Genomic DNA, 22499 nt, shown 5'->3' with positions numbered 1-22499 from the left:
CAATCTGCGTCAACTCTTTCAAATCACATAGACTAAATAGTGTGATAACATTGGCTATATGCAAACGGAAGGAACTTTCTGTGTAAACAAGATTGATATTAGTAGTTGAACATGCCTTAGCTACGGTCTGAATAGGAGGTACGCCGGAGTGAGAGACATTGGATTAGTTACCACCTCGAATTCTCTGACGCGCACCGATTGCTATTTGCAGGAGCGATTTCACCTTTCGCCCTTATCGAAATGCGGCGGCAAGCCCCAGGCTTCTGCGTAGGACATCTTGATCTTCTGTCTCATTGCAGCTGCATAGGCAAACTGATCGGATATTCACATTTTCTACGGAGTCCACGTACCGCAAACATTTGACGTCATCAATTTGTTCTGGAGCAGTGGCGAACACTCGCGTACATTTGATGTTGCAGAACGCCACTCTCGTCGCGCGTTCATTGGGTTAAGCAATAGTTGTCGCAATGCACAATTAGATGATAATGTCCGCAGCATTTGGCCATGTCAAGCTTTGTAGCAAACGTAACACTTAGCGTGCCATGAGACCTCGGCGAAAACTTATCATGTTTGTAATAGAACGAGCTGATAATAAAGCGGACTAATAAAAGTACAGCACGAACAGAGAGAACGGCAGGTGACAGAAAAGGTCTACATGACAAGCCACTTAAGAAAAAAAACTTTAAATTTTGAAATGAAAAACCAGAGCTTTCTTCCAACAGTGGACGAAGATCTAGCAATGAAAGTCTACAATAACGAATAAAGTGCTTACATATTTTTTAGATAAACTGTCTCTCCATTAAAACTGGATAAGCTAGAGTAATAGCCGGGGCTACGCATGAAGCGGGAAGACTCAGGCCTTCAGTTGATGCTTCTGTCGATTCTACAGTCTTCTAGTAACACTGCTTCCGAAAGCAATTTTTCAAGTACAGTCATGTTACCTTAAGTGACAGCTCGATAAATCCAAACTTATCATTGTCGAATAGTCGGCACCAGTGTCTAAATGATTTGTAGACGCGCATATCACGAAACGTCATGCTGACAGCTGTTCGCTACAGCAATCCATCCTCTTTTTGTTTTTAGTCACATAAAACTTAGTACCGCTGTCATCCAACCAGAGGGCAGGAACCAGAAACTGACGCTTACGTATAAATCTTTTTTTCAGTGTTGCTCATGAAAAAATATATTTTGCGTTGCAGTTCTGAAACCTGCTATTTCACTGCTCATTGTTAGGTCTTCGCTTTAATACTAATGTTTGATTCCATCGACAACTTAAGCGGCAGCTGACGCGGGTCTTGGTGCTACGTGAAAAAAAAGATGTTTCGTGTTTTCGTGGATGTAATGCACCGTAAAGGCACAGCTTTGGCCGGTCGTGCTGACCGAGCCCTGCTTGTAGAGGAATATATAATAGTTGCTCATTACATTAACCAGAAACTTAGGTATTATAGGCCGGTAGGGTGAAATGCGGCGTTGGCAAGTAAGAAAGTAAGGGCATCTGGCTCTTGTGAGAAGCAAAAAAAATAAAAAGGTTAGCAACCAGCCGTTAGTTTCACTAAGTTCACTGAGTAGATGAAAACATAGGGGGGTATTCTGTGCGAGTCATCCAGTGGATTGCCCAATTCGGCCGCTAATTATTAGCTAGTTAGCTAGCTTAGAAACGCGCCATGTACAACGAGGCTCCTCTCTGCCCCGTTTCTTTCTTGACACGATGGGACATCTAGTGGTGCTGCACGACGCGTGGCGTATAGTCTCCGAGACGATAAGCATGGTACGCTGGTGCCTGCGAACGCTGAGAACTGCTCCCTCGTTAGGCAGGCATCCAGTTATCAGTGAGAGGTTCGTTGAAAAGCGCCACATCCCCAGTGCATTCCTCGTGAAGCTCACTGACGCTTTGACGTGAAAGACGGTCATGGAAAAGGGGCACATAGGTGTATTTGTGGCACAGCATGGCACAGCGTTGGGTTACTGTCCTTGAGGACCCATTTCGAAATTGGTTTGATCCCGCTGAACATCAGAGAAACTTAATGGATCTTTCTCGTCGCTGTAGTGTCGCCCATTCCCTCTGGCACATGCCAAGTTAGCGAAGTGGAAGGCGTCATCGATTTTCATTAAAGATGGGTAAACCCCTAAAAGCGCATACGTACTGAGTCAAGTTCGAATTAGAGAGCGTCAACGAAGATCAGCCCAGACTGAGTGGCCCATATGCCGTGCTCCAAGTCGGCGTCAAAGAGTGGTCTTTGAGCAACGCTACCTGCCCAGTCCTGTATCTAATGTGATCTACGCCGACGTGAATGGGGTTGTTTGAAGAGTGCCACATATGTACAGGTTTTCTCGTATTCAGTGACCTTAATCTTATGAACGGCTGGTTTCTAACTATTCCTCATTCAGCACAACAGCTAGATGGGCTTACTGTCTTACTTGCCTTCGCTGCATTCCACCCTCCCTGCCCATAAAACTTACGTTTGTTATTTAGGTAATGAGCAGCTATCAGAGAGGCCTCTGTAAGGAGGGTTCGATCACTACGACCATCCAAAGCTGTGCGTTTACGGTGCAATACAACCATCAATGCACGAAACCGTTTTATTCAATTAGCACAATAACCTGCGTCAGCTTCCACTTATGTTATCAGTGGAATCACACAATGCTAATAAAGCCAAGACCTGGCAAATGAGCAGCGAAATACCTTTGGAAACGGAAAGCCAAAATATATTATTTCATGAGCAACAATGGAAAAGAAGATTCAAACCTAAGCTTTCGCTCCTGGCTCCTGTCCAGTGGTTGGGGGTCATCGGTAATAAGTTATAGGTTACTGAAAAGAAACAAAAGATGGCGCATCGCTGTAGTGAACAGCTCTCAGCATGACGTCGCACGATATGTGCGTGTATAAACCATTCAGTCACTGCTACTGACTATTCAGCAATGATATACTTGGATTTATCAAGCTGCAACGTAAACTTGCACGACTTTAGTTAAAAAATTGCTTCCGCGGACAATGCAAGGCTAAAGGCGCAGAATTGACAGAGCCATCAATAAAATTCTTAGCATGAATTGAAAGCTGAGTCTTCGCTCAACCTAACCTTACTTTACTATTACAATAGCTTCCGTAGTTCTTTTACATGGCCTTCTTTAACACAAAAATTAAGTAAACATTTTAATCGCTTCAATCGACTTTCATTGCTGGAACTTTGACCAATGTAAAAAAAAATCCGGCCTTTTTTTCAGAAATTTTGGACTTTTTCTCGTGTATCTTCTGCTGTAAAACCTCTGTGACGTCTGGCTTTTTCAGTATTCGCACTGTACATATATTATTGGCACTTTATTATCGGTTTCTTCAGTTAAAAATGTGATAACTTCGTGCCGTGCCGCTTCGCGCGCAAGGTTCTACGCGTGCAACAAAGCTTCATTTCGTTTAGATTATGCTCTAAATTTTCGTTGCGAGAATCATTTCTTAGGACATTGAAGGCGTGACGTGACTGATGTTCACTAGTATCACATATACGCGAGCCTTAGCGGCTGGTCTAGGTTCCACTGCCGTAGTCAAAACTTTGCGGGACGCGCACTCCGAAGAAAATGTGATTATTCCATCAATTTTCCTACTCAGCTACAATGAGAGACAAGTCAAAGATGCGTTCTTCAGTAGCTCAGTGAGCGCTCCGCACTTTCATAAGGGCGAAAGGCGAAATCGCTCCTGCAAATAGCAATAGCTACGCCTCAGAGAACTGCAGGTAGTAAACAATATAAGGTCACTCACTCCGGCATACCTCATATTCACGGCGTAGCTAAGCTACATTAACCCACAGATATCAATTCCATTTGATCTAAATGTTCAGGTCATTTGAATATAGCCGAGGTTATAATACTCTTTAGCCTTTCTGTGATTTGAGAGAGTTGACGCAGACAGAGCGATGACTCACTGCCGACGGAGTTGACTATAGGACAATTAGGTTGAACAAACCCTACTCTGAACATGAGAATCACAGAACTTATTGAAAATTTGCATGTCTAGATTATAAAGTATAGCACCTTTCATCGAAATTTTCATCCACCGAGAAACTGAAATGATTTAAGTTAGCACTGAATTCAAGTTAACTGAATTCACATGCATGGCCAGCATAAGAATTCAGTTAAGAATAGCATTGTAGTGAGTAACTAGAGTGCAACGTTTGTGGTTTGAATGGCCACAAAACTATAGTCGGTGGCAAGGTGTATCTTCTAGAGAAAAAAAGAAGCACGATCAGAAAAAAGAGGAAAGTGCTACGAAACAAAAACGAAATACAGAGACAACAGAATCGTTCATCATCATCAGCCTGGTCACACCCACTGCAGGGCAAAGGCCTCTCCCATACTTCTCCAACTACCCCGGCCAGGTACTAATTGAGGCCATGTTGTCTCTGCAAACTTCTTAATCTCATCCCCCCATCTAACTTTCTGCCGCCCCCTGCTACGCTTCCCTTCCCTCGGAATCCAGCGCGTAACCCTTAATGACCATCGGTTATCTTCCCTCCTCATTACATGTCCTGCCCATGCCCATTTATTTTTCTTGATTTCAACTAAGATGTCATTAACTCGCGTTGGTTCCCTCACCCAATCTGCTGTTTTCTTATCCCTTAACATTACACCTATCATTCTTCTTTCCATAGCTCGTTGCGTAGTCCTGAATTTAAGTAGAACCCTTTTCGCAAGCCTCCAGGTTTCTTCCCCGTACGTGACTACTGGTACGACACAGCTGTTATACACTTTTCTCTTGAGACATAACGGCAACCTGCTGTTCATGATCTGAGAATGCCTGCCAAACGCACCCCAGCCCATTCTTATTCTTCTGATTATTTCAGTCTCATAATCCGGATCCGCAGCTACTACCTGTCCTAAGTAGATGGGTTGCCTTACCACTTCTAGTGCTTCGCTACCTATCGTAAACTGCTGTTCTTTTCCGAGGCTGTTTAAAAGAATTATTAAACCTCGTTAGTTATTCAATAAAGTTTTTTAATACCTGCAGCTGCCGCAAGAATTTCGGTTGCCTGTAAACATAAGCACACTTTCAAATCGCAATGTCATATAACTTTCGATTCTCTCCAAGAAATGATGCTTTTCATAAATTCTAATTTATTACAATGCTGGCATTTGAGCCACACATATTTTCACTTCAAGAGTACATAGGGAAGTATCATATTCACTGAGAAAAATATGCAGAGAGAAATTTATTTGCTTTTTTCTAATCTTATATCATATATTACTGGAACCGACTTCGTATTTATTTATTTATTTATTTATTTATTTATTTATTTATTTATTTTGCAGCGAAGAGATTGTAGAAGAGACGCTAGTGGGTTCAGCGCTACTGGCTCTAAACGCTAGTGGGTCGAGCGCTCCTGCTCAGCAACGGCTCTCGTGCTTGGAAGCTGGGACTGCCCTGCCAGTCGACGTTGCGCTGCTCCCGAGATCTGCCAAATAAACACCTTTAGAATTGGTGGAGTGTGCGGGGTAACCTCAGACGATCACCCTGGAACTCCGGTCCCGTACCCTACCATCTACCATGCCCCAAGACGCCTCCCAGCAAACGCCTCCTCCTGCACCCACTGCGTGTTCCGGGGTGCCTCGTCATCGCGACCCTCCTATCTACACTGGAGCGGTCGACGCTGACGTGGACGAATGGCTCACGGCGTACGACAGGGTAGGCGACCATAACAAGTGGGATGAAGCAGCCAAATTGAGCCATGTTCTGTTCTACCTCGCTGGAGTGGCAAGCCTGTGGTATAACAACCATCAAGCAGAGTTCCAGACATGGTCGGAATTTAAGACTTCCCTCGCCGATGTATTTGGTCGCCCTGCTGTTCGCAAGCTGCGTGCCGAGCAACGTTTGCGAGAACGACCTCAACAGCCAGGCGAAACATTCACCAGTTATATCGAAGATGTCCTGGATCTATGCAGGAAAGTCGATTCGACCATGGCGGAGTCTGATCGAATCCGAAACGTACTGCAGGGCATAGAAGACGACGCCTTTAACATGTTGCTGGCCAAAAGTCCACGCTCTGTGGCTGAAATTGTCACACTGTGCCAGAGCTATGAAGAACTCCGCAGGCAGCGGTCACTGACCCGTCGATCTCTACCGCGTGACGAACACCTCGCTGCTTTGGCTGCCATGTCCACCCAGGCAGCGTTGCTCGCATAAATGAAGGCGTTCGTCCGCGAGGAAGTCGCCCGGCAACTCTCGTTGATGGATTTTGCACAGCCGCAGTCGGTACACGCGCCTACGCCTAGTTTTGCGCCTCCGCTTCGCCGCGTCATAGCGCAAGAACTGCACGAGGTTTTGCCTGAGCACCACCAGCTTGTTCCTGCGGCTGCGCCTCACAGCTACGCCGAAGTCATGGCCAGGCCCCAACAGATCCCGACGGCTGTGCCACTCAGCTACGCGGAAGTCGTCACCCAGCCTCAGCAACTCCCTCAACGGGGACCTCTCACGTACGCCGAAGTCCTCGCTATGCCCCGACAACACCCTGCTATGCAATCTCTTCACCAGACGCCACGTCCAACGCGCCCTTCCACATGGAAGGGACCTGCCGCAACGACTCGGTGGCGTACAGCGGACAATCGACCAATATGTTTTGCGTGCGGCTATACAGGCCACGTCGCACGCTACTGCAGTCGCGTGCAGTCACCTAGTGCTACACCTTACGGGCCAAGTTCTATGGCGGGTTCTCTGCGCCCTTATTACGACGACGAACCTCAGGCTGCGTCACCACCATTCCGCCGGTCCGCCAACATCCGCCGCTCCACTTCTCCACGCCGACGCTCCCCATCACCGATGCGGCCTCGTCCCGAAGCTCGGGATGAGGAAAACTAATTGTCGCAGTCCATGAGGCAAGGGCTGCGACGGCGTCGAAACGCGGAAGTCCTCAACGTAGCCCGACCAATCTGATAGACGTGTTAGTTGACGGTGTGCGCACATATGCCCTCGTGGATACCGGAGCCGCTGTATCAGTTATGGACGCAAAGCTTTGTCGGTTCATTCGAAAGGTTACGACGCCCATTGCTGGATTCGCCCTCCGCACAGCAGGCGCTCAGCGTATTCACCCGATTGCGGCGTGCACCGCTCGTGTTCTCATCGAGGACGTTGTATACGCCGTCGAATTTATTGTGATTTCCTCGTGCTCCCACGAAGTTATCCTGGGGTGGGACTTTCTCGCCCGCCACGATGCCGTCATTCATTGTGCACGGGCCGAACTCGAACTGTCGCCCATCTCAGATATGACGCTTGCCGATAATGCTTCTTTTGGAAACAAACTACTCGTCAGGCACGACACCAACGTTCCTCCCAACTCGTCAGTGATTGTATCAATGCATTGCAGCAGCCTCTCTGACGCCATCGCACTACTTTCTCCATCAGGCCGCTTTTACACTCGAAAACGTCTGCGGCTGCCTTTTGCGACTGTGAACGTCAAACAGGGCTCCACAGCTATTTTGTCTATAACCCCTTCTCATACCCTGTGATGCTGCTTCAAGGGGAATGTCTTGGCCACGTGGAAGTGATCGACGCCATACAAATTACGGATGTTCCCAAAGACACGTCCTGCGCCAGTTACAACACGCTCGGTTCTCTCTCGACGTCCGACCCTTTGCCCACAGGTGTGTTCGATTCATCTATTGCCGATGGCCTCACCCCACCTCAGCGTTCGCAGCTTCTGCGCATCTTAGAAGAATTTCGTTCTTCTTTTGATGTCGAGCAAGCTTCCTTGGGCCGGGCATCTGCTGTCACGCTCCATATTGACACTGGCTCCCAACCGCCATCGCGGCAACGACCATATCGCGTCTCTGCCACGGAACGTCGTGTGATTAATGAGCAAGTGGATGATATGCTTCGCCGCGACGTGATCCGACCCTCGAACAGTCCATGGGCATCCCCTGTCGTCCTTGTTACGAAAAAAGATGGCTCGGTACGGTTCTGTGTAGACTATCGCCGCCTGAACAAGATCACTCGCAAAGATGTATACCCGCTGTCGCGAATTGATGACGCCATCGATAGCCTACAAGGAGCAGAATTCTTTTCATCTCTAGATTTACGCTCCGGCTTTTGCCATGTACCCATGGCTGACGTCGATAGGCCGAAGACAGCCTTTGTCACACCCGACGGCTTATAGGAATTTAACGTCATGCCGTTTGGACTTTGTAATGCGCCAGCAACTTTTGAACGCATGATGGACACAGTCCTCCGCGGTTTGAAGTGGCACACGTGCTTATGTTATCTCGACGACGTTGTTGTTTTTGCCTCTGACTTCACCACGCACCTTCAAGGCCTACGGCATGTTTTGACTTGCTTAGCGAACGCTGGCCTTCAACTGAGCCTAAAGAAGTGCCGATTTGCAGCGCGGCAGCTCATGATACTAGGTTATGTCGTCGCGAAGGATGGAATCCTCCCCGATCCAGCCAAACTTCGTGCCGTAGCTGAATTTCCTAAACCCACGTCTGTCAAAGAACTGCGCAGTTTTGTAGGTTTGTGTTCCTAATTCAGGCGCTTCATTCGCAATTTCGCCGCCGTCATATCACCCCTGACGAAGCTCCTTGGCAGCAACGGACCTCTCCATTCGTGGTCGTCCGAGTGCGACGAGGCGTTCACTAAGCTCCGTCGTTTGCTCACGTCTCCTCCCATTTTGCGCCACTACGATCCAACGGCACCTATTGAGGTACACACAGATGCCAGCGGTGTTGGCCTCGGCGCTGTCTTAGCACAGTGCACAGAAGGGTTTCCTGACTATGTTGTGGCATATGCAAGCCGTATGCTTACTAAAGCCGAGACAAATTACACCGTCACGGAAAAAGAATGTCTGGCGATCATCTGGGCGCTTACCAAGTTCCGGCCCTCTTTGTATGGTCGCCAATTTGATGTCGTCACGGACCACCATGCACTATGCTGGCTGTCGTCATTGAAGGATCCCTCAGGCCGTCTCGCCCGCTGGGCACTTCGCTTACAGGATTACGATATCCGCGTACTGTACCGCAACGGATGCCAGCATGCTGATGCTGACGCCCTCTCACGTTCTCCCTTGCCAGATGACAATGCCTGCTGCGCAATATCCCAGCTTGACGTTTCTTCCGTCGACATTGGGACCATCGCTTCTGAGCAGCGCAAGGACCCCTGGATTGCCTCCATCATAGACTGCCTTGCTGATCCGTCATCGCAGCCAACCACTCGTGCACTGCGCCGTCAAGCTCGCCATTTCGCCATTCGCGACGACCTACTTCATCGACGCAATTACACCTCTGACGGCCGCCAGTGGTTATTAGTTGTACCTCGAAGCCTGCGTTCTGAAATCTGCGCATCGTTCCACTCTGATCCACAGTGTGCGCATTCGGGACTTTTCAAAACCTACCAGCGCCTCCGACGACGCTACTACTGGCGAGGAATGTACAACTACATTCAAAAGTTTGTTCGTTTATGCCCCGACTGCCAGCGCCGAAAACCTCCACGCCACCTCTCGCCAGCTGGCCTGCAGCCTCTACCCTGCCCTACCCAACCGTTCGGGCGCGTTGGCATCGATTTGTATGGACCACTTCCCCTGACGTCGGCTGGTAACCGCTGGGCCATTGTGGCAGTTGATCACCTTACACGATACGCTGAAACCGCCGCTCTCCCAGCATCTACAGCGCGCGATGTTGCATCATTCCTGCTTCGCCGATTCATCCTGCGGCATGGTCCTCCCCAGAAGTGCTCAGCGATCGCGGACGCGTCTTCCTGTCGGAAGTAGTTGAAGCGATTCTCAAAGAGTGCCACGTTGTTCATCGTACGACTACGGCGTACCACCCTCAAACGAATGGCCTCACAGAACGCTTCAACCGTACGCTCGGCGACATGCTTTCAATGTACGTTGCCTCCGACCACACGAACTGGGACGCCATTCTGCCATTCGTCACCTACGCGTATAATACTGCTACGCAGAGCACCACTGGATTTTCACCCTATTTCTTGCTGTATGGTCGACACCCTTCGCACACCATCGACACCATTCTTCCGTACCGGCCGGATGCATCCGAGTACGTCCCTATTTCTGACACGGTCCGACATGCAGAAGAGTGCCGCGACCTCGCACGGGCCTTTACTTCCAATGATAAAGAGCGCCAGAGGAGCACTCGCGGTGACGCCACTGCCACGGTCACCTTCGATCCGGGAGCGCTCGTGTGGCTCTCAGTCCCCTTTAACTGCCCCTGGCCTCTCATCAAAACTGGTCCCTAAGTATGAAGGCCCTTATCGTGTTCTCGAACGCGCATCTCCTGTAAACTATGTCATCGAACCAGTTGAGCCATCTGAAGACATGCGCCGCCGTGGACGAGACATTGTCTATGTCGACCGTTTAAAGCGTTACTTCGACCCACTGATCGTGACGAGCTGTTAGGTCGCCGGACGGCTCCCTTCTCGCTCCCGGGGGTGATTGTAGCGAAGAGATTGTAGAAGAGACGCTAGTGGGTTCAGCGCTACCGGCTCTAAACGCTAGTGGGTTGAGCGCTCCTGCTCAGCAACGGCTCTCGTGCTTGGAAGCTGTGACTGCCCTGCCCGTCGAAGTTGCGCTGCTCCCGAGCTCTGCCAAATAAACACCTTTAGAATTTATTTATTTCAGAATACTGCAGGCCAACATGTATGGGCCATGCAGGAGAGGCTATACAAGGCATGGAAATGCACTGACGTAAAAGGAAAAAGAAAAACGGCAGTTTAAGAGATTGCCGCTAATAAACAAGCAGACAAATATGCATAGACACGCACATATTTACACATATTTCCACATATACGCACATATACAGCACTCATTCCCACAAAAGAATGCTCTTCTAGAGCTTTAACGAAATTAGGGAACTGGGAATTGGCCCCCAGAAGAAAGTAGTAGTCGGAAACTGTCCTCGGGAAAAAAAACTGTTATTGAAGGTTTCAGTGCTTGCAAAAATGGGTTCCAGTAAATGACTTCCTGTGTGGTGTTTTCGTCTAGACGATAGCTGTTTAAGTACTGTGGGATGCGAAATGTTTAGTTTAGGTGCTAAAAGGTTAGGCATGAACAACAAACGGACATTTACGTACGTACTTTAAGTAGTTGGATGTGATTTCTTTTCATCGGTGTCGTTGGTGAATCAAGCCTTCTGTATCTGTTACAAATAAGCCTAATCGCTTTCCTTTGAACCATCTCAAGCTTGTAAATGTCCCTCTTTATGAACGGGTCCCATAAGACTGACGCGTAATCTAATTTTGATCTAAAAGTGATATGTATGCAAGACGTTGAAGCTTACTTGGAGTGCCTCTAAGCTTCCGCCTCAGAAACCACAGTTTAGAAAATGATGAGGAACAAATGTCTGCAATATTCTAAGATCTGGCTAAATTGTTATTTTAACCCCTAAGTATTTATTATGTGTGACCTCCACAACAGAATGATTTACAAGGTTGTTAGAGAAAGGAGAAACCTTTCTCTAACAGAAAGGTGAATTAGAGAAAGGAGAAAACAGTTTAATCTATGTTAAGTTGTATATTCCATTTGAGGCACCTTTGATGAACAGCTAATAGCGAGTTTTGTAAGAGGTAATGATCATTACGCTCATTTATGATCTTAAAAATAATGCAGTCATCTGCAAAAAGCTTGACAGAGGCATTTTCGGAAATAGCAGCCGGAATATCATTAATATATTTTCAAAAGAGCAGCGGGCCTAAAATGCTTCCTTGAGGTACACCTGACGTAGCTGGAAGCACTTCAGATTTACAACCATTAGCCCCTACGTTCGGTGTCCTGTGTTTTAAATAAGCATTATTCCAATTACCAAGGTACAAAGGTAATTACGAAGGTAATTACGAAGGTATTGGCACGCCAATACTTTCGAGTTTATAAATAAGTTTTCTGTGTGGAACTGTGTCAAATGCCTTGCAGAAATCTAAAATAAGTACATCAATCTGCCCTGATTTATCAAGCACAACAGAAAAATTATGAATTGTAACTAACTGCGTCCTAGTGGCCAGTTCTTTCCGAAAGCGATCTTGCACGGGTGATAAAATGGTATTTTCAGCAAGATAGGAGTTAAGATAACCAGAAACTATGTGTTCAAGCAACTTGCAACAAGAGGAAGGGATTGAGATCGATCGATAATTAGAAATGGTTAGCTTGTCCCCTTTTTTAAGAATAGGCACAACGCGGGCCACCCTCCAGTCCTCCGGCACATCACCCGAAAGTAATGAAACTTGAAAGATTCTCTTTAGGAAAATACATGCCTGGGCTGCAAAACGCTTCAGAAAGGCATTTGGAAGCCCATCGGGTAGCGCAGATTTATATCTGCGAGTTTACGCAGCATAGACACAAAACCGTTGACAGAGATAGTTGGTACGTCACCAGGATCGTCATCTGGAATTCTAGCTGTGGTTGCCCCTTCCATAAGGAACGCGCTTTGAATGTACGAGTTAAAACCTTGCACTATGATCCCGGAGTCCATTACAACGCTGTTATTAACTCAAATTTTGGTCAAGTGGTCAGTCCTGTGACCTAGAAAATTCGAAAATTTTACGGGATCACTTCTGATAAATTCGGGGACTGTCGTATAAAAATAATGGGACTTTGCTCTATTTAACTAATAGGCAAGTTCCTCTTTTAGAACCTGGAACCGTTGCGGACAAGGTATTTTTTTCTTCCTAAAGCGCGCTACATTGCGTTTCATTTGAATAATTTCGCAGCTTATCCAAGTATTGGTTGGATGTCAGCGGTACAAAGTGTTACGTGACTAAACAGGAAAAGAGGATGGATTGCTGTAGCAAACAGCTCTCACTATGACGTCGTGCGATATGCTCGTTTACAGACACTGGTACCGACTATACAACAATGTTAAGTTTGGATTTATCAAGCTGCCACGTAAGGTAGCACGACTATACTTGAAGAATTGCTTTCGGGAACAGTGTTACGATAGGACTATAGAATCGAAAGAAGCATCACCTGAAGGCTGAGTCTTCCCGCTTCATGCGTATCCCCGGCTATGACGCTAGCTTCCGCAGTTTTATTGGAGAGACAGCTTATATAAAAATATGTATGCACTTTAATCGTTATTATAGTCTTTCTATGCTGGAACTTCGTCCAATGTCGGCAGAAAGTTCTGGCTTTTTCTTTCAAAATTTAAATTATTTTCCTTAAGTGGCTTGTCATGTAGACCCTTCCAGTCACATGCCTTTCTCAGTATTCGCCCTGTATTTTCGTTAGTCCGCTTTATTATCCGCTCGTTCTATCATAAACGTTCTATCATCCGCTCGTTCTATCATAAATTTGCGGGGCGGAGGCATGGCGCGCTAAGTGTTACGTTTTTACAAAGCTTAATATGGCCAAATTTACGAACATTATCGTCTAATTGTGCATTGCGACAACAACTGATTAGCACATTTAACGCGTGACAAGAGTGGCATTTCAGAATATCAAATGTACGCGAGTCTTCGCCACTTCTCCAGAAAACATTGATGGCGATAAAGCTTTTCGGTACGTGGACTCCGTAGAACATGTGAATATCCGATCACTTTACGTATGCAGCTGCAATGAGACAGAAGATAAAGATGTTCTCCGCAGAAGCCCTTTGCCCGCCGCCGCATTTCGATAAGGGCGAAAGGCGAAATCCCTCCTGCAAATAGCAATTTGTGCGGGTCAGAGATTCCAGGTGGTAAGTAATCCAATGTCTCTCACTCCGGCGTACCTCCTTTTCAGACTGTAGCTAAGGCAGGTTCAACTACTAATGTCAATCTGGTTTACACTTAAAGTTCCGTTCGTTTGCATATAGAAAAGGTTATCATACTATTTAGCCTAGACGATTTGAAAGAGTTGATGCAGATTAAATGATGACGCACTCCCGACGGAAAAGAGTTGGGCGACTAGGTTCAACAAATGCCACTTGTGCTCATATATCATATATCTTTACTTTCACTTGCACTTTGAACATAAGTAAGAAACGCAGCACTTTTTCAAAGCGTCTATTCATATTAAAATTTTATGTAGCCGTATCATTCGTTTGTACAGATTATGAAGTGTATCTCCTTAATTCGGCATTCTTATTCACCAAGAAACTGAGGGTACATAAGTTAGAAGGGACATGGTCAGCGTATGATTTAAGTTCACGGTAGCAAATTTCTGTTCTTCGCAATTCAACTGCCGGAAGGCAACGGTCGCCGTTTCAACGCCCACGAAATTGTAGTCGCTGGCAATGTGTATCTTCTATAATAAGAACGAGATACGATCAGAAACACAAGGCAAGTGCTGGAAAACATATACGAAATATAGAGACAGCAGAATTGTCCAGCCTGGCTGAAGTGCAACATTATTTTCAGTAATACTGTTTAATACAAGCAGCTGCAACAGGAATCTCAAATGCATGTGCGATGACTACCCTTTTAAATCACAACTTGATATTAGTGTAGACATTCAAACATCTCTGATTGATAATAATTTCTCTAAATTGCAATTTATTACAATGTGAGTAGATAAGACACACACATTTTCGGTCTAGAGAACATAACCTTCAATTTTTTTCCACATTTTGCTCTCGGTAGCCTTGATAATTTTCATAAGGCTGCGAGATAAATTACAATTTGTTCCTTAATACGGCTTAAATGTTGCGGCATTATTGTATAGATAATTCACTGTAAATGTGATTTTAAATCTCCACACAGAGTTTAGGCGAAGTATTAGCAATACCGTGCCTGGAGTTTTCAACGGCTATGAACACCTCACCTTTTTCTTCGCCGAGGATAACGCGTCTTTAATAGGGAGCTTGTGTAATACATCAAAAGAAGGAACAAATATTTAGATCACATAAATAGATTTCATGCAAAACACTTAGCAGGCAGTTGGCTGCCTGCTGTTGTTTAAGGTTATGTACCATATATACCATAAACACATACAAACACGTAAATGTAAATTGAATAGCAGTATATTTGACCACAGCAACAGGATGATGATGACGGTTACGAGAATCGCAAGGCGACCACGGCATGATTCCTATTGTGGCTATTGGACACAAATCTATATGACATGTTGACTGGTTTTTTCCTCCTAGGTATGGAACGGCCGTAAGAAAAATTGTTTCTGAAGTTATCCCCAACTACGCGTTGTACAATGTACCGTACGTAGGCCTACATCGAAGAAATAAAACGAAGGACACCGACCAACAGAAGTGCTAAAATTCGCGCAGTGCTTTGGATTCGTTCACTGCGCACCTAAACAGTTATGAAAAGGCCATCCAATTCAAAGTTGAGACAGAGGTTGACAGCAGACTCCCTTATTTAGATGTATTTGTCACCAGACGCGATGGACGGCTCTCGTTCAGCGTATACCGTAAGGACACACACACTGGCCGCTACCTGAACTTTCAATCCGCTCATCCAGACGCTCACAAAAGGTCGCTTGCTGCCTCACTGCTCAACCGTACTAGCCGCATTTGCACCACAGCAGAAAGTCGTTTCATTTGACTGGGACCACGTGCGAGGTGATCTCTCGGCAAGCGGCTATCCCATATCCTTTTTGAGTGCTGTGGAACGCCGTCTGTCCAATCCAGCTCGTCCGGCTAATCCCCGACCAGGAAAGCGTGCTGCCATACTTTAGGTTCCAGAGATAAGCGAAACCTTGTCTCGCATTCTACGCAGTTATGACGTTGAGATGGCGCACTTGCCCGCGTGTAAGCTGAGGCAGCTACAGCTAGAATAGAACAGGCAGAACTTTCGAAGTTAATTAACAAGCGTAAGACAGCTGACATAAGGAAGTATAATATGGATAGAATTGAACATGCTCTCAGGAGCGGAGCAAGCCTAAAAACAGTGAAGAAGAAACTAGGAATTGGCAAGAATCAGATGTATGCGTTAAGAGACAAAGCCGGCAATATCATTACTAATGTGGATGAGATAGTTCAAGTGGCTGAGGAGTTCTATAGAGATTTATACAGTACCAGTGGCACCCACGACGATAATGGAAGAGAAAATAGTCTAGAGGAATTCGAAATCCCGAAGGTAACGCCGGAAGAAGTAAAGAAAGCCTTAGGAGATATGCAAAGGGGGAAGGCAGCTCGGGAAGATCAGGTAACAGCAGATTTGTAGAAGGATAGTGGACAGATTGTTCTAGAGAAACTGGCCACCCTGTATACGCAATGCCTCATGACCTCGAGCGTACCGGAATCTTGGAAGAACGCTAACATAATCCTAATCCATAAGAAAGGGGACGCCAAAGACTTGAAAAATTATAGACCGATCAGCTTACTGTCCGTTGCCTACAAAGTATTTACTAAGGTAATTGCAAATAGAATCAGGAACACCTTAGACTTCTGTCAACCAAAGGACCAGGCAGGATTCCGTAAAGGCTACTCAACAATAGACCATATTCACACTATCAATCAAGTGATAGAGAAATGTGCAGAATATAACCAACCCTTATATATAGCTTTCATTGATTACGAGAAAGCGTTTGATTCAGTCGAAACCTCAGCAGTCATGGAGGCATTACGGAATCAGGGTGTAGATGAGCCATATGTAAAAATACTGGAAGGTATCTATAGCGGCTCCACAGCCACAGTAGTCCTCCATAAAGCAAGCAACAAAATCCCAATAAAGAAAGGCGTCAGGCAGGGAGATACTATATCTCCAATGCTATTCACAGCGTGTTTACTGGAGGTATTCAGAGACCTGGATTGGGAAGAATTGGGGATAAAAGTTAATGGAGAATACCTTAGTAACTTGCGATTCGCTGATGATATTGCCTTGCTTAGTAACTCAGGGGACCAATTGCAATGCATGCTCACTGACCTAGAGAGGCAAAGCAGAAGAGTGGGTCTAAAAATTAATATGCAGAAAACTAAAGTAATGCTTAACAGTCTCGGGAGAGAACAGCAATTTACAATAGGAAGCGAGGCACTGGAAGTCGTAAGGGAATACATCTACTTAGGGCAGGTAGTGACGGCGGATCCGGATCATGAGACGGAAATAATCAGAAGAATAAGAATGGGCTGGAGTGCGTTTGGCAGGCATTCCCAAATCATGAACAGCAGGTTGCCGTTATCCCTGAAGAGGAAAGTATATAATAGCTGTGTCTTACCAGTACTCACCTACGGGGCAGAAACCTGGAGGCTTACGAAAAGGGTTCTACTCAAATTGAGGACGACACAACGAGCTATGGAAAGAAGAATGATAGGTGTAACGTTAAGGGATAAGAAAAGAGCTGATTGGGTGAGGGAACAAACGCGACTTAATGACATCTTAGTTGAAATCAAGAAAAAGAAATGGGCATGGGCAGGACATGTAATGAGGAGGGAAGATAACCGATGGTCATTAAGGGTTACGGACTGGATCCCAAGGGAAGGGAAGCGTAGCAGGGGGCGGCAGAAAGTTAGGTGGCCGGATGAGATTAAGAAGTTTGCAGGGACGGCATGGCCACAATTAGTACATGACCGGGGTTGTTGGAGAAGTATGGGAGAGGCCTTTGCCCTGCAGTGGGCGTAACCAGGCTGATGATGATGATGATGATGATGATGATGATGATGTTGATGATGAAGCTGAGGCAAGCGCTCGTCGGCGGTAAGGACAGGCTTCCGAGAGAATCGTTTCCCGGCGTGGTCTATAAGATACCCTGCGCAGATTGCGACTACGCATACATCGGTGAATCGGGCAACTTCAAACAGACTGAGGAAGCATGAGAAAGATGTCGGAAAGAAAGGTACAGTTTCGAATGCCCTTGCAGAGCACACGGATGCAACGGGCCACAAGATCGACTGGGATCGCTCGAGGATTATCGGCAAAGAAAGAAACCTGAAATCGCGGCTGTATCTGGAATGGCTGGAGATAAAAAAACAGGCCACACACTCAATCGAAATGAGGGATCCCTCCCCCCGTCATACACGCGCTGCTTACGTCACGTTCTGAAGTGTACATAAGCTTCCATGAACCTTCCATCATTACATTGTGAACAAGGCTTCCGCAGCGACGCCGAAACGTCTTATAAATTTAATCATTTTTTAGCAGTTCGGTTGGTCGGTGTCCTTCGTTATATTTTTTCAATGCTTCATCCCGACCAGATGGGCTGCCGTCGAACCCACGGTCTATGTCATCGATAGTCATTCTATTGACTATCGCAACATTCTATTATTCATATCGCAATATTCTATTGACTATCACAACGACAGTCATTCTATTGAATGGCTAAGATAATTAGTAAGTGGAAAATTACAACCAATTCTGATGCTCGACGTAACATTAGGGACGGACCACCGGCAATTTAAAACCTCTCTGCATTCGTCTCGAGTTCAAGCAGTGGTCAATGTCTTTTTCAAGCATCACGCTGCACAACCTGTGGCGCTATAGACGCAATCACGGCACGTTTAAGAAGAGTAGACGAGAGGGTGGCAAATCTTGGCGCATGACGTCACATGAGAGCAGATATGGGTCAATGGAACAGACACCTTAGTGCGAGTGGACCGCATTATCTCGCACTTGACGACAGTGATATGGTGAAGGACGTGCTATCGGTTCGTGTACTGTAAAAAATGGCTTTTCAGAAAGCGCCCGCATCGGTATGTGGAACAGAAACAAGAGGGCAGCCGGAAGAAAGCGGTCGTCCTGGAGGTGCCGCTAGCGGCGTGCCGAGGCAAAAAAGGTGCACCTTCACTGATCGCTGGTGCAGCTTGGTGGTGGTGCAGTCGCTTCTGGCTCTCTTCGAATACCGTTGCATATTTCGGATAAGGGTAAGCTCTCGAACGTAGCGAGCCCAGGCGAAGGTTTGGCTTCCCTAATCAGTGCTACAGCATGCTGCTCGTAAAGCTGCTTCCGGCTGTCTTGAAACACGGATGCATATTACGGATGCATTCTCGTACGTAGAGGCCATGCAAAGGTCTGATTTCCCTAATAATTAGCACAGATTGCAGCGACAAAAATATGCAACGCTAAACTTCAAGTTAGATGTGTAGAAAAAATTTTGAGATGGAGTGTCCAATTGTATCACTTAGGAAATATTAAACGCGAATTGCTCGCATTATCGCGGTAGTTAGCGGATACGATCATGAAAGAATGTTAGTAAAGGTAATGCTGAGGAGAATGATGAGTCTGTTGGTCTCGGAATGGGGCGATGCGGTGAACTTGAGCTGGAACAAGCAGCAAGCGCAGGATGTATGCTATGGATTTAGAAGAAAAGTTGACGCCTCATTTGGTCAGGAATAAGAGCAGAACATCAGGTATCGCAACTATGTCTCGAATTAGAAAGTTCGTCAGAGCTGTGGCATATCTGGTCAAAATCGCTGATTTCATTGATTTGCACGTGTCACAGTCTTCAGTGATCTTGGTAGTTACGGCAATCACCCACTGCGCTCTGCTCAAGGTGAATGGTGCCCCTGCACTTTGGGAAGGGCACATATAGTGTATGTCGCTGTCACTCGAATAAAGTTGTCAGTGGGCCTCTTGCATTTTCTGTTTCCGATAATTCCGGGCTATCAGAGGAGGCGCCTTCAGCCATCGAGCAATGCTTATACAGCGTCTCGGACAGTGGGCGACTGTAAGGGATGAATAATCAAGAGGCCGCGTAGCTGCTATGATTAGCGTCTGCGCGTCTTGTTGAGGGATATGACCTCACGATACATTAAGTTGTTCACACTTAATCTGAAGTTGAACTTTGATGTCCTAAGTTTGATTTCATACTTTCTGCCGATCCCAGCATAGTACAGGATGTAGAAGTGTTATGTAGAGTAAAGTGCAGTGAGCATAGGTTAGTCCGGACAAGGATTAATCTCAATTTGAACAAATAAAAAGTAATATTGCTCAAGAAAAAACAGGTCCACTTGGAGGCAGTAAGCGTCAAAGTAGACAAATTTAGGCTTGTGCTTACAAACAAATATGCAGCCTTAGAACAGAGAGATGATGATGATGATGGTGATGATGATGATGGACGTAATGCATGTAACCGTAACGAGGCTGGCTTCAGAGACAGCAATTGAAGTTGGAGGCAAGACACCAAGGCAACCATTGGGTAAGCTCACAAGGAACAAAGTACCTGATAAAGCAATGTCCGATAATGAAAGTGTCCTACTCAAGAGATAAGTTAGAATTCGTGGAACTGGGAAAACTGATCAACAAAGCAAAAATAAGCGATATTAGAAATTATAACGTGAGAAAGACTGAAGAAGCCGTAGAAAATGGACGCAGCCTGAAATCGCTGAGAAGGAAACTTGGCACTGGACAAACCAAGATGTATGCACTGGAAGATAAGCAGGATAATATCATCCGCAACCTCGAAGGTAAAATATAGGGAACGAAAGAATTCTACACTGAACTGTACAGTACCCAGATGATCAACTGTATTCTATTCGAAGCAATAATGAACGGTATACAAAAACTCCTCCTATACCTAAAGATGATGTGGAAAGGGCCTTGGAAGGCATGAATTGGGAAAACGCGGACGGAGAAGATGGAATAACAGTCGATTTAATCAAAGATGGAGGAGAGATAATTCTAGGAAAGCTGGTGGCTCTCTATACGCAGTGTCTATTGACTGCAAGGGTCCCAGAAAATTGGAAGAATGCAAACATTATACTAATCCACATAAAGGACATCGTTAAATACCTGAAAAATTATAGGCCCATTAGTTTACTCCCAGTATTACATAAAATATTTAGCAAACTAATCTCCAATAGAATAAAGGCAACTTTGGCCTTTAGCCAACCAAAGGAACAGGCTGGCTTCAGGAAAGACTACTGTACAATGGATCACATCCCTGTCATTAATAAAGTCATCTGGACATCCGCAGAGATTAATAAGCCTCTCTTTATGGCTTTCATAAATTACGAAAGAACATTTGATTAGGTAGAAATACCAGCATTCATAGAGGCATTGCGTAATAAATTTGTACAGATCGCTTACGTAAATACCTTGGAAAATATCTACAGTGATTCCGCAAACACCTTAATTCTACACAAGTAGCAAGATACTCACAAAGAATGGGGTCAGACAAGCTGACACAATCTCTCCAATGCTATTCACTGCGTCCTTGGAAGAAGTATTCAAGCTATTAAACTGGTAAGGTTTAGCAGTAAGGATCGACGGCGAATACCTCCGCAACATGCAGTTTGGCGATGACATTGTTCTATGCAGCAACACTATGGACGAGTCACAACAAAAATTTCAGGACCTTAACAGGGAGAGTGTAAGAGTGGGGCTGAAGATTAATATGTACAAGACATAGATAATGATAAATAACCGGGCAAGGGAACACGGGTTCAAGATCGCAAGTCAGCCTCTAGAGTCTGTGAAGGAGTACGTGTACCTAGGTCAACTAATCATAGGAAACCTTTACCTTGACAAGGAAATTCTCAGAGGAACAAAAATGGGTATGATCGCACATGGAAGGCATGGTTAGCTCCTGACTGGGAGCTTACCATTGTCATTGAAAAGGAAAGTATACAATCAGTGCATTTTACCGGTGCTGACATGAGAACATAGACTTGGAGACTGACAAAGAAGCTTGCGAACAAATTAAGGATCGCGCAAAGAGCGATGGAACGAAGAATGCTAGGCATAACTTTATGAGACAGAAAGAGGGCGGTTTGGATCACAGATCAAATGGGTATAGGCGATATTGTAATGGACATTAAGAGAAAGAAATGACGCTGGGCAGGTCATGTAATGCGCATGTTAGGTAACCGTTGGACCATTAGGGTGACAGAATGGGCACCAAGAGAACGAAAGCGCAGTAGAGGACGGCGGAAAACTAGGTGGTGCGACGAAACTAGGAAATTTACGGGTGCTAGCTTGAATCGGTTGGCGCGGGACAGCGGTAATCAGATATCGCAGAGAGAGTCCTTCGTGCTGCAGTGCACATAAATAGGCTGCTGCTGCTGCTGCTGCTGTTGTTGATGATGATGACTAATGGGGGCTAACATGGAACGTCGGAAGTAAACATTGAGGAAGAAAGATTAGAGGTCTTCTTTAACTGTAACAGAACACACGGGCACAGGTGCAACCCCCCCCCCCCTTGGTGGGCTAGGCCAGGGGAACAGAAATGGCAGCCCACGCGGTCATATGTGCCAGACATCCTAAGGTAACCAGTGGCTAGATGTTGTGAAGCTTGAAAAGGTTTCCTGGCGGAACTGTAATAAGGTGCACATCTTCAGGCAATCTAACACCGCGAAAGCTAGAATTGCTGCCTCGCTTGCCGCTCAAACACTCGCACAATCTCGGCGACTCAAGTTGGAGAGACCTTGATTGACAAGTGGCGCATACGCGGTGCATTTGTGGCGCAGCCTGCTACAGCGCCGCGTTACGGTCCTTGAGCTAAGCCTGGCGAAATGGGCTTGATTCCGCTCAGCATAGGAGAATCTTAATGGATCTTTTTCGACATTGTAGAGGGGCACATTACCATTTGCACATACTTAGTTACGGAAGTTGTTGGCGTCACCATCGTTCATTGAAGATCAGCACACACCTACTGGCATATACCTACTGACCCAAGTTGGAATCAAGGTGTTTCACTGAAGACAGCGCAAACCGA

This window comes from Dermacentor variabilis, chromosome 8, assembly GCF_050947875.1.
Source record: "Dermacentor variabilis isolate Ectoservices chromosome 8, ASM5094787v1, whole genome shotgun sequence".
Classification (NCBI taxonomy): Eukaryota; Metazoa; Arthropoda; class Arachnida; order Ixodida; family Ixodidae; genus Dermacentor; species Dermacentor variabilis.
Note: the sequence above shows the minus strand (reverse complement) of the source record.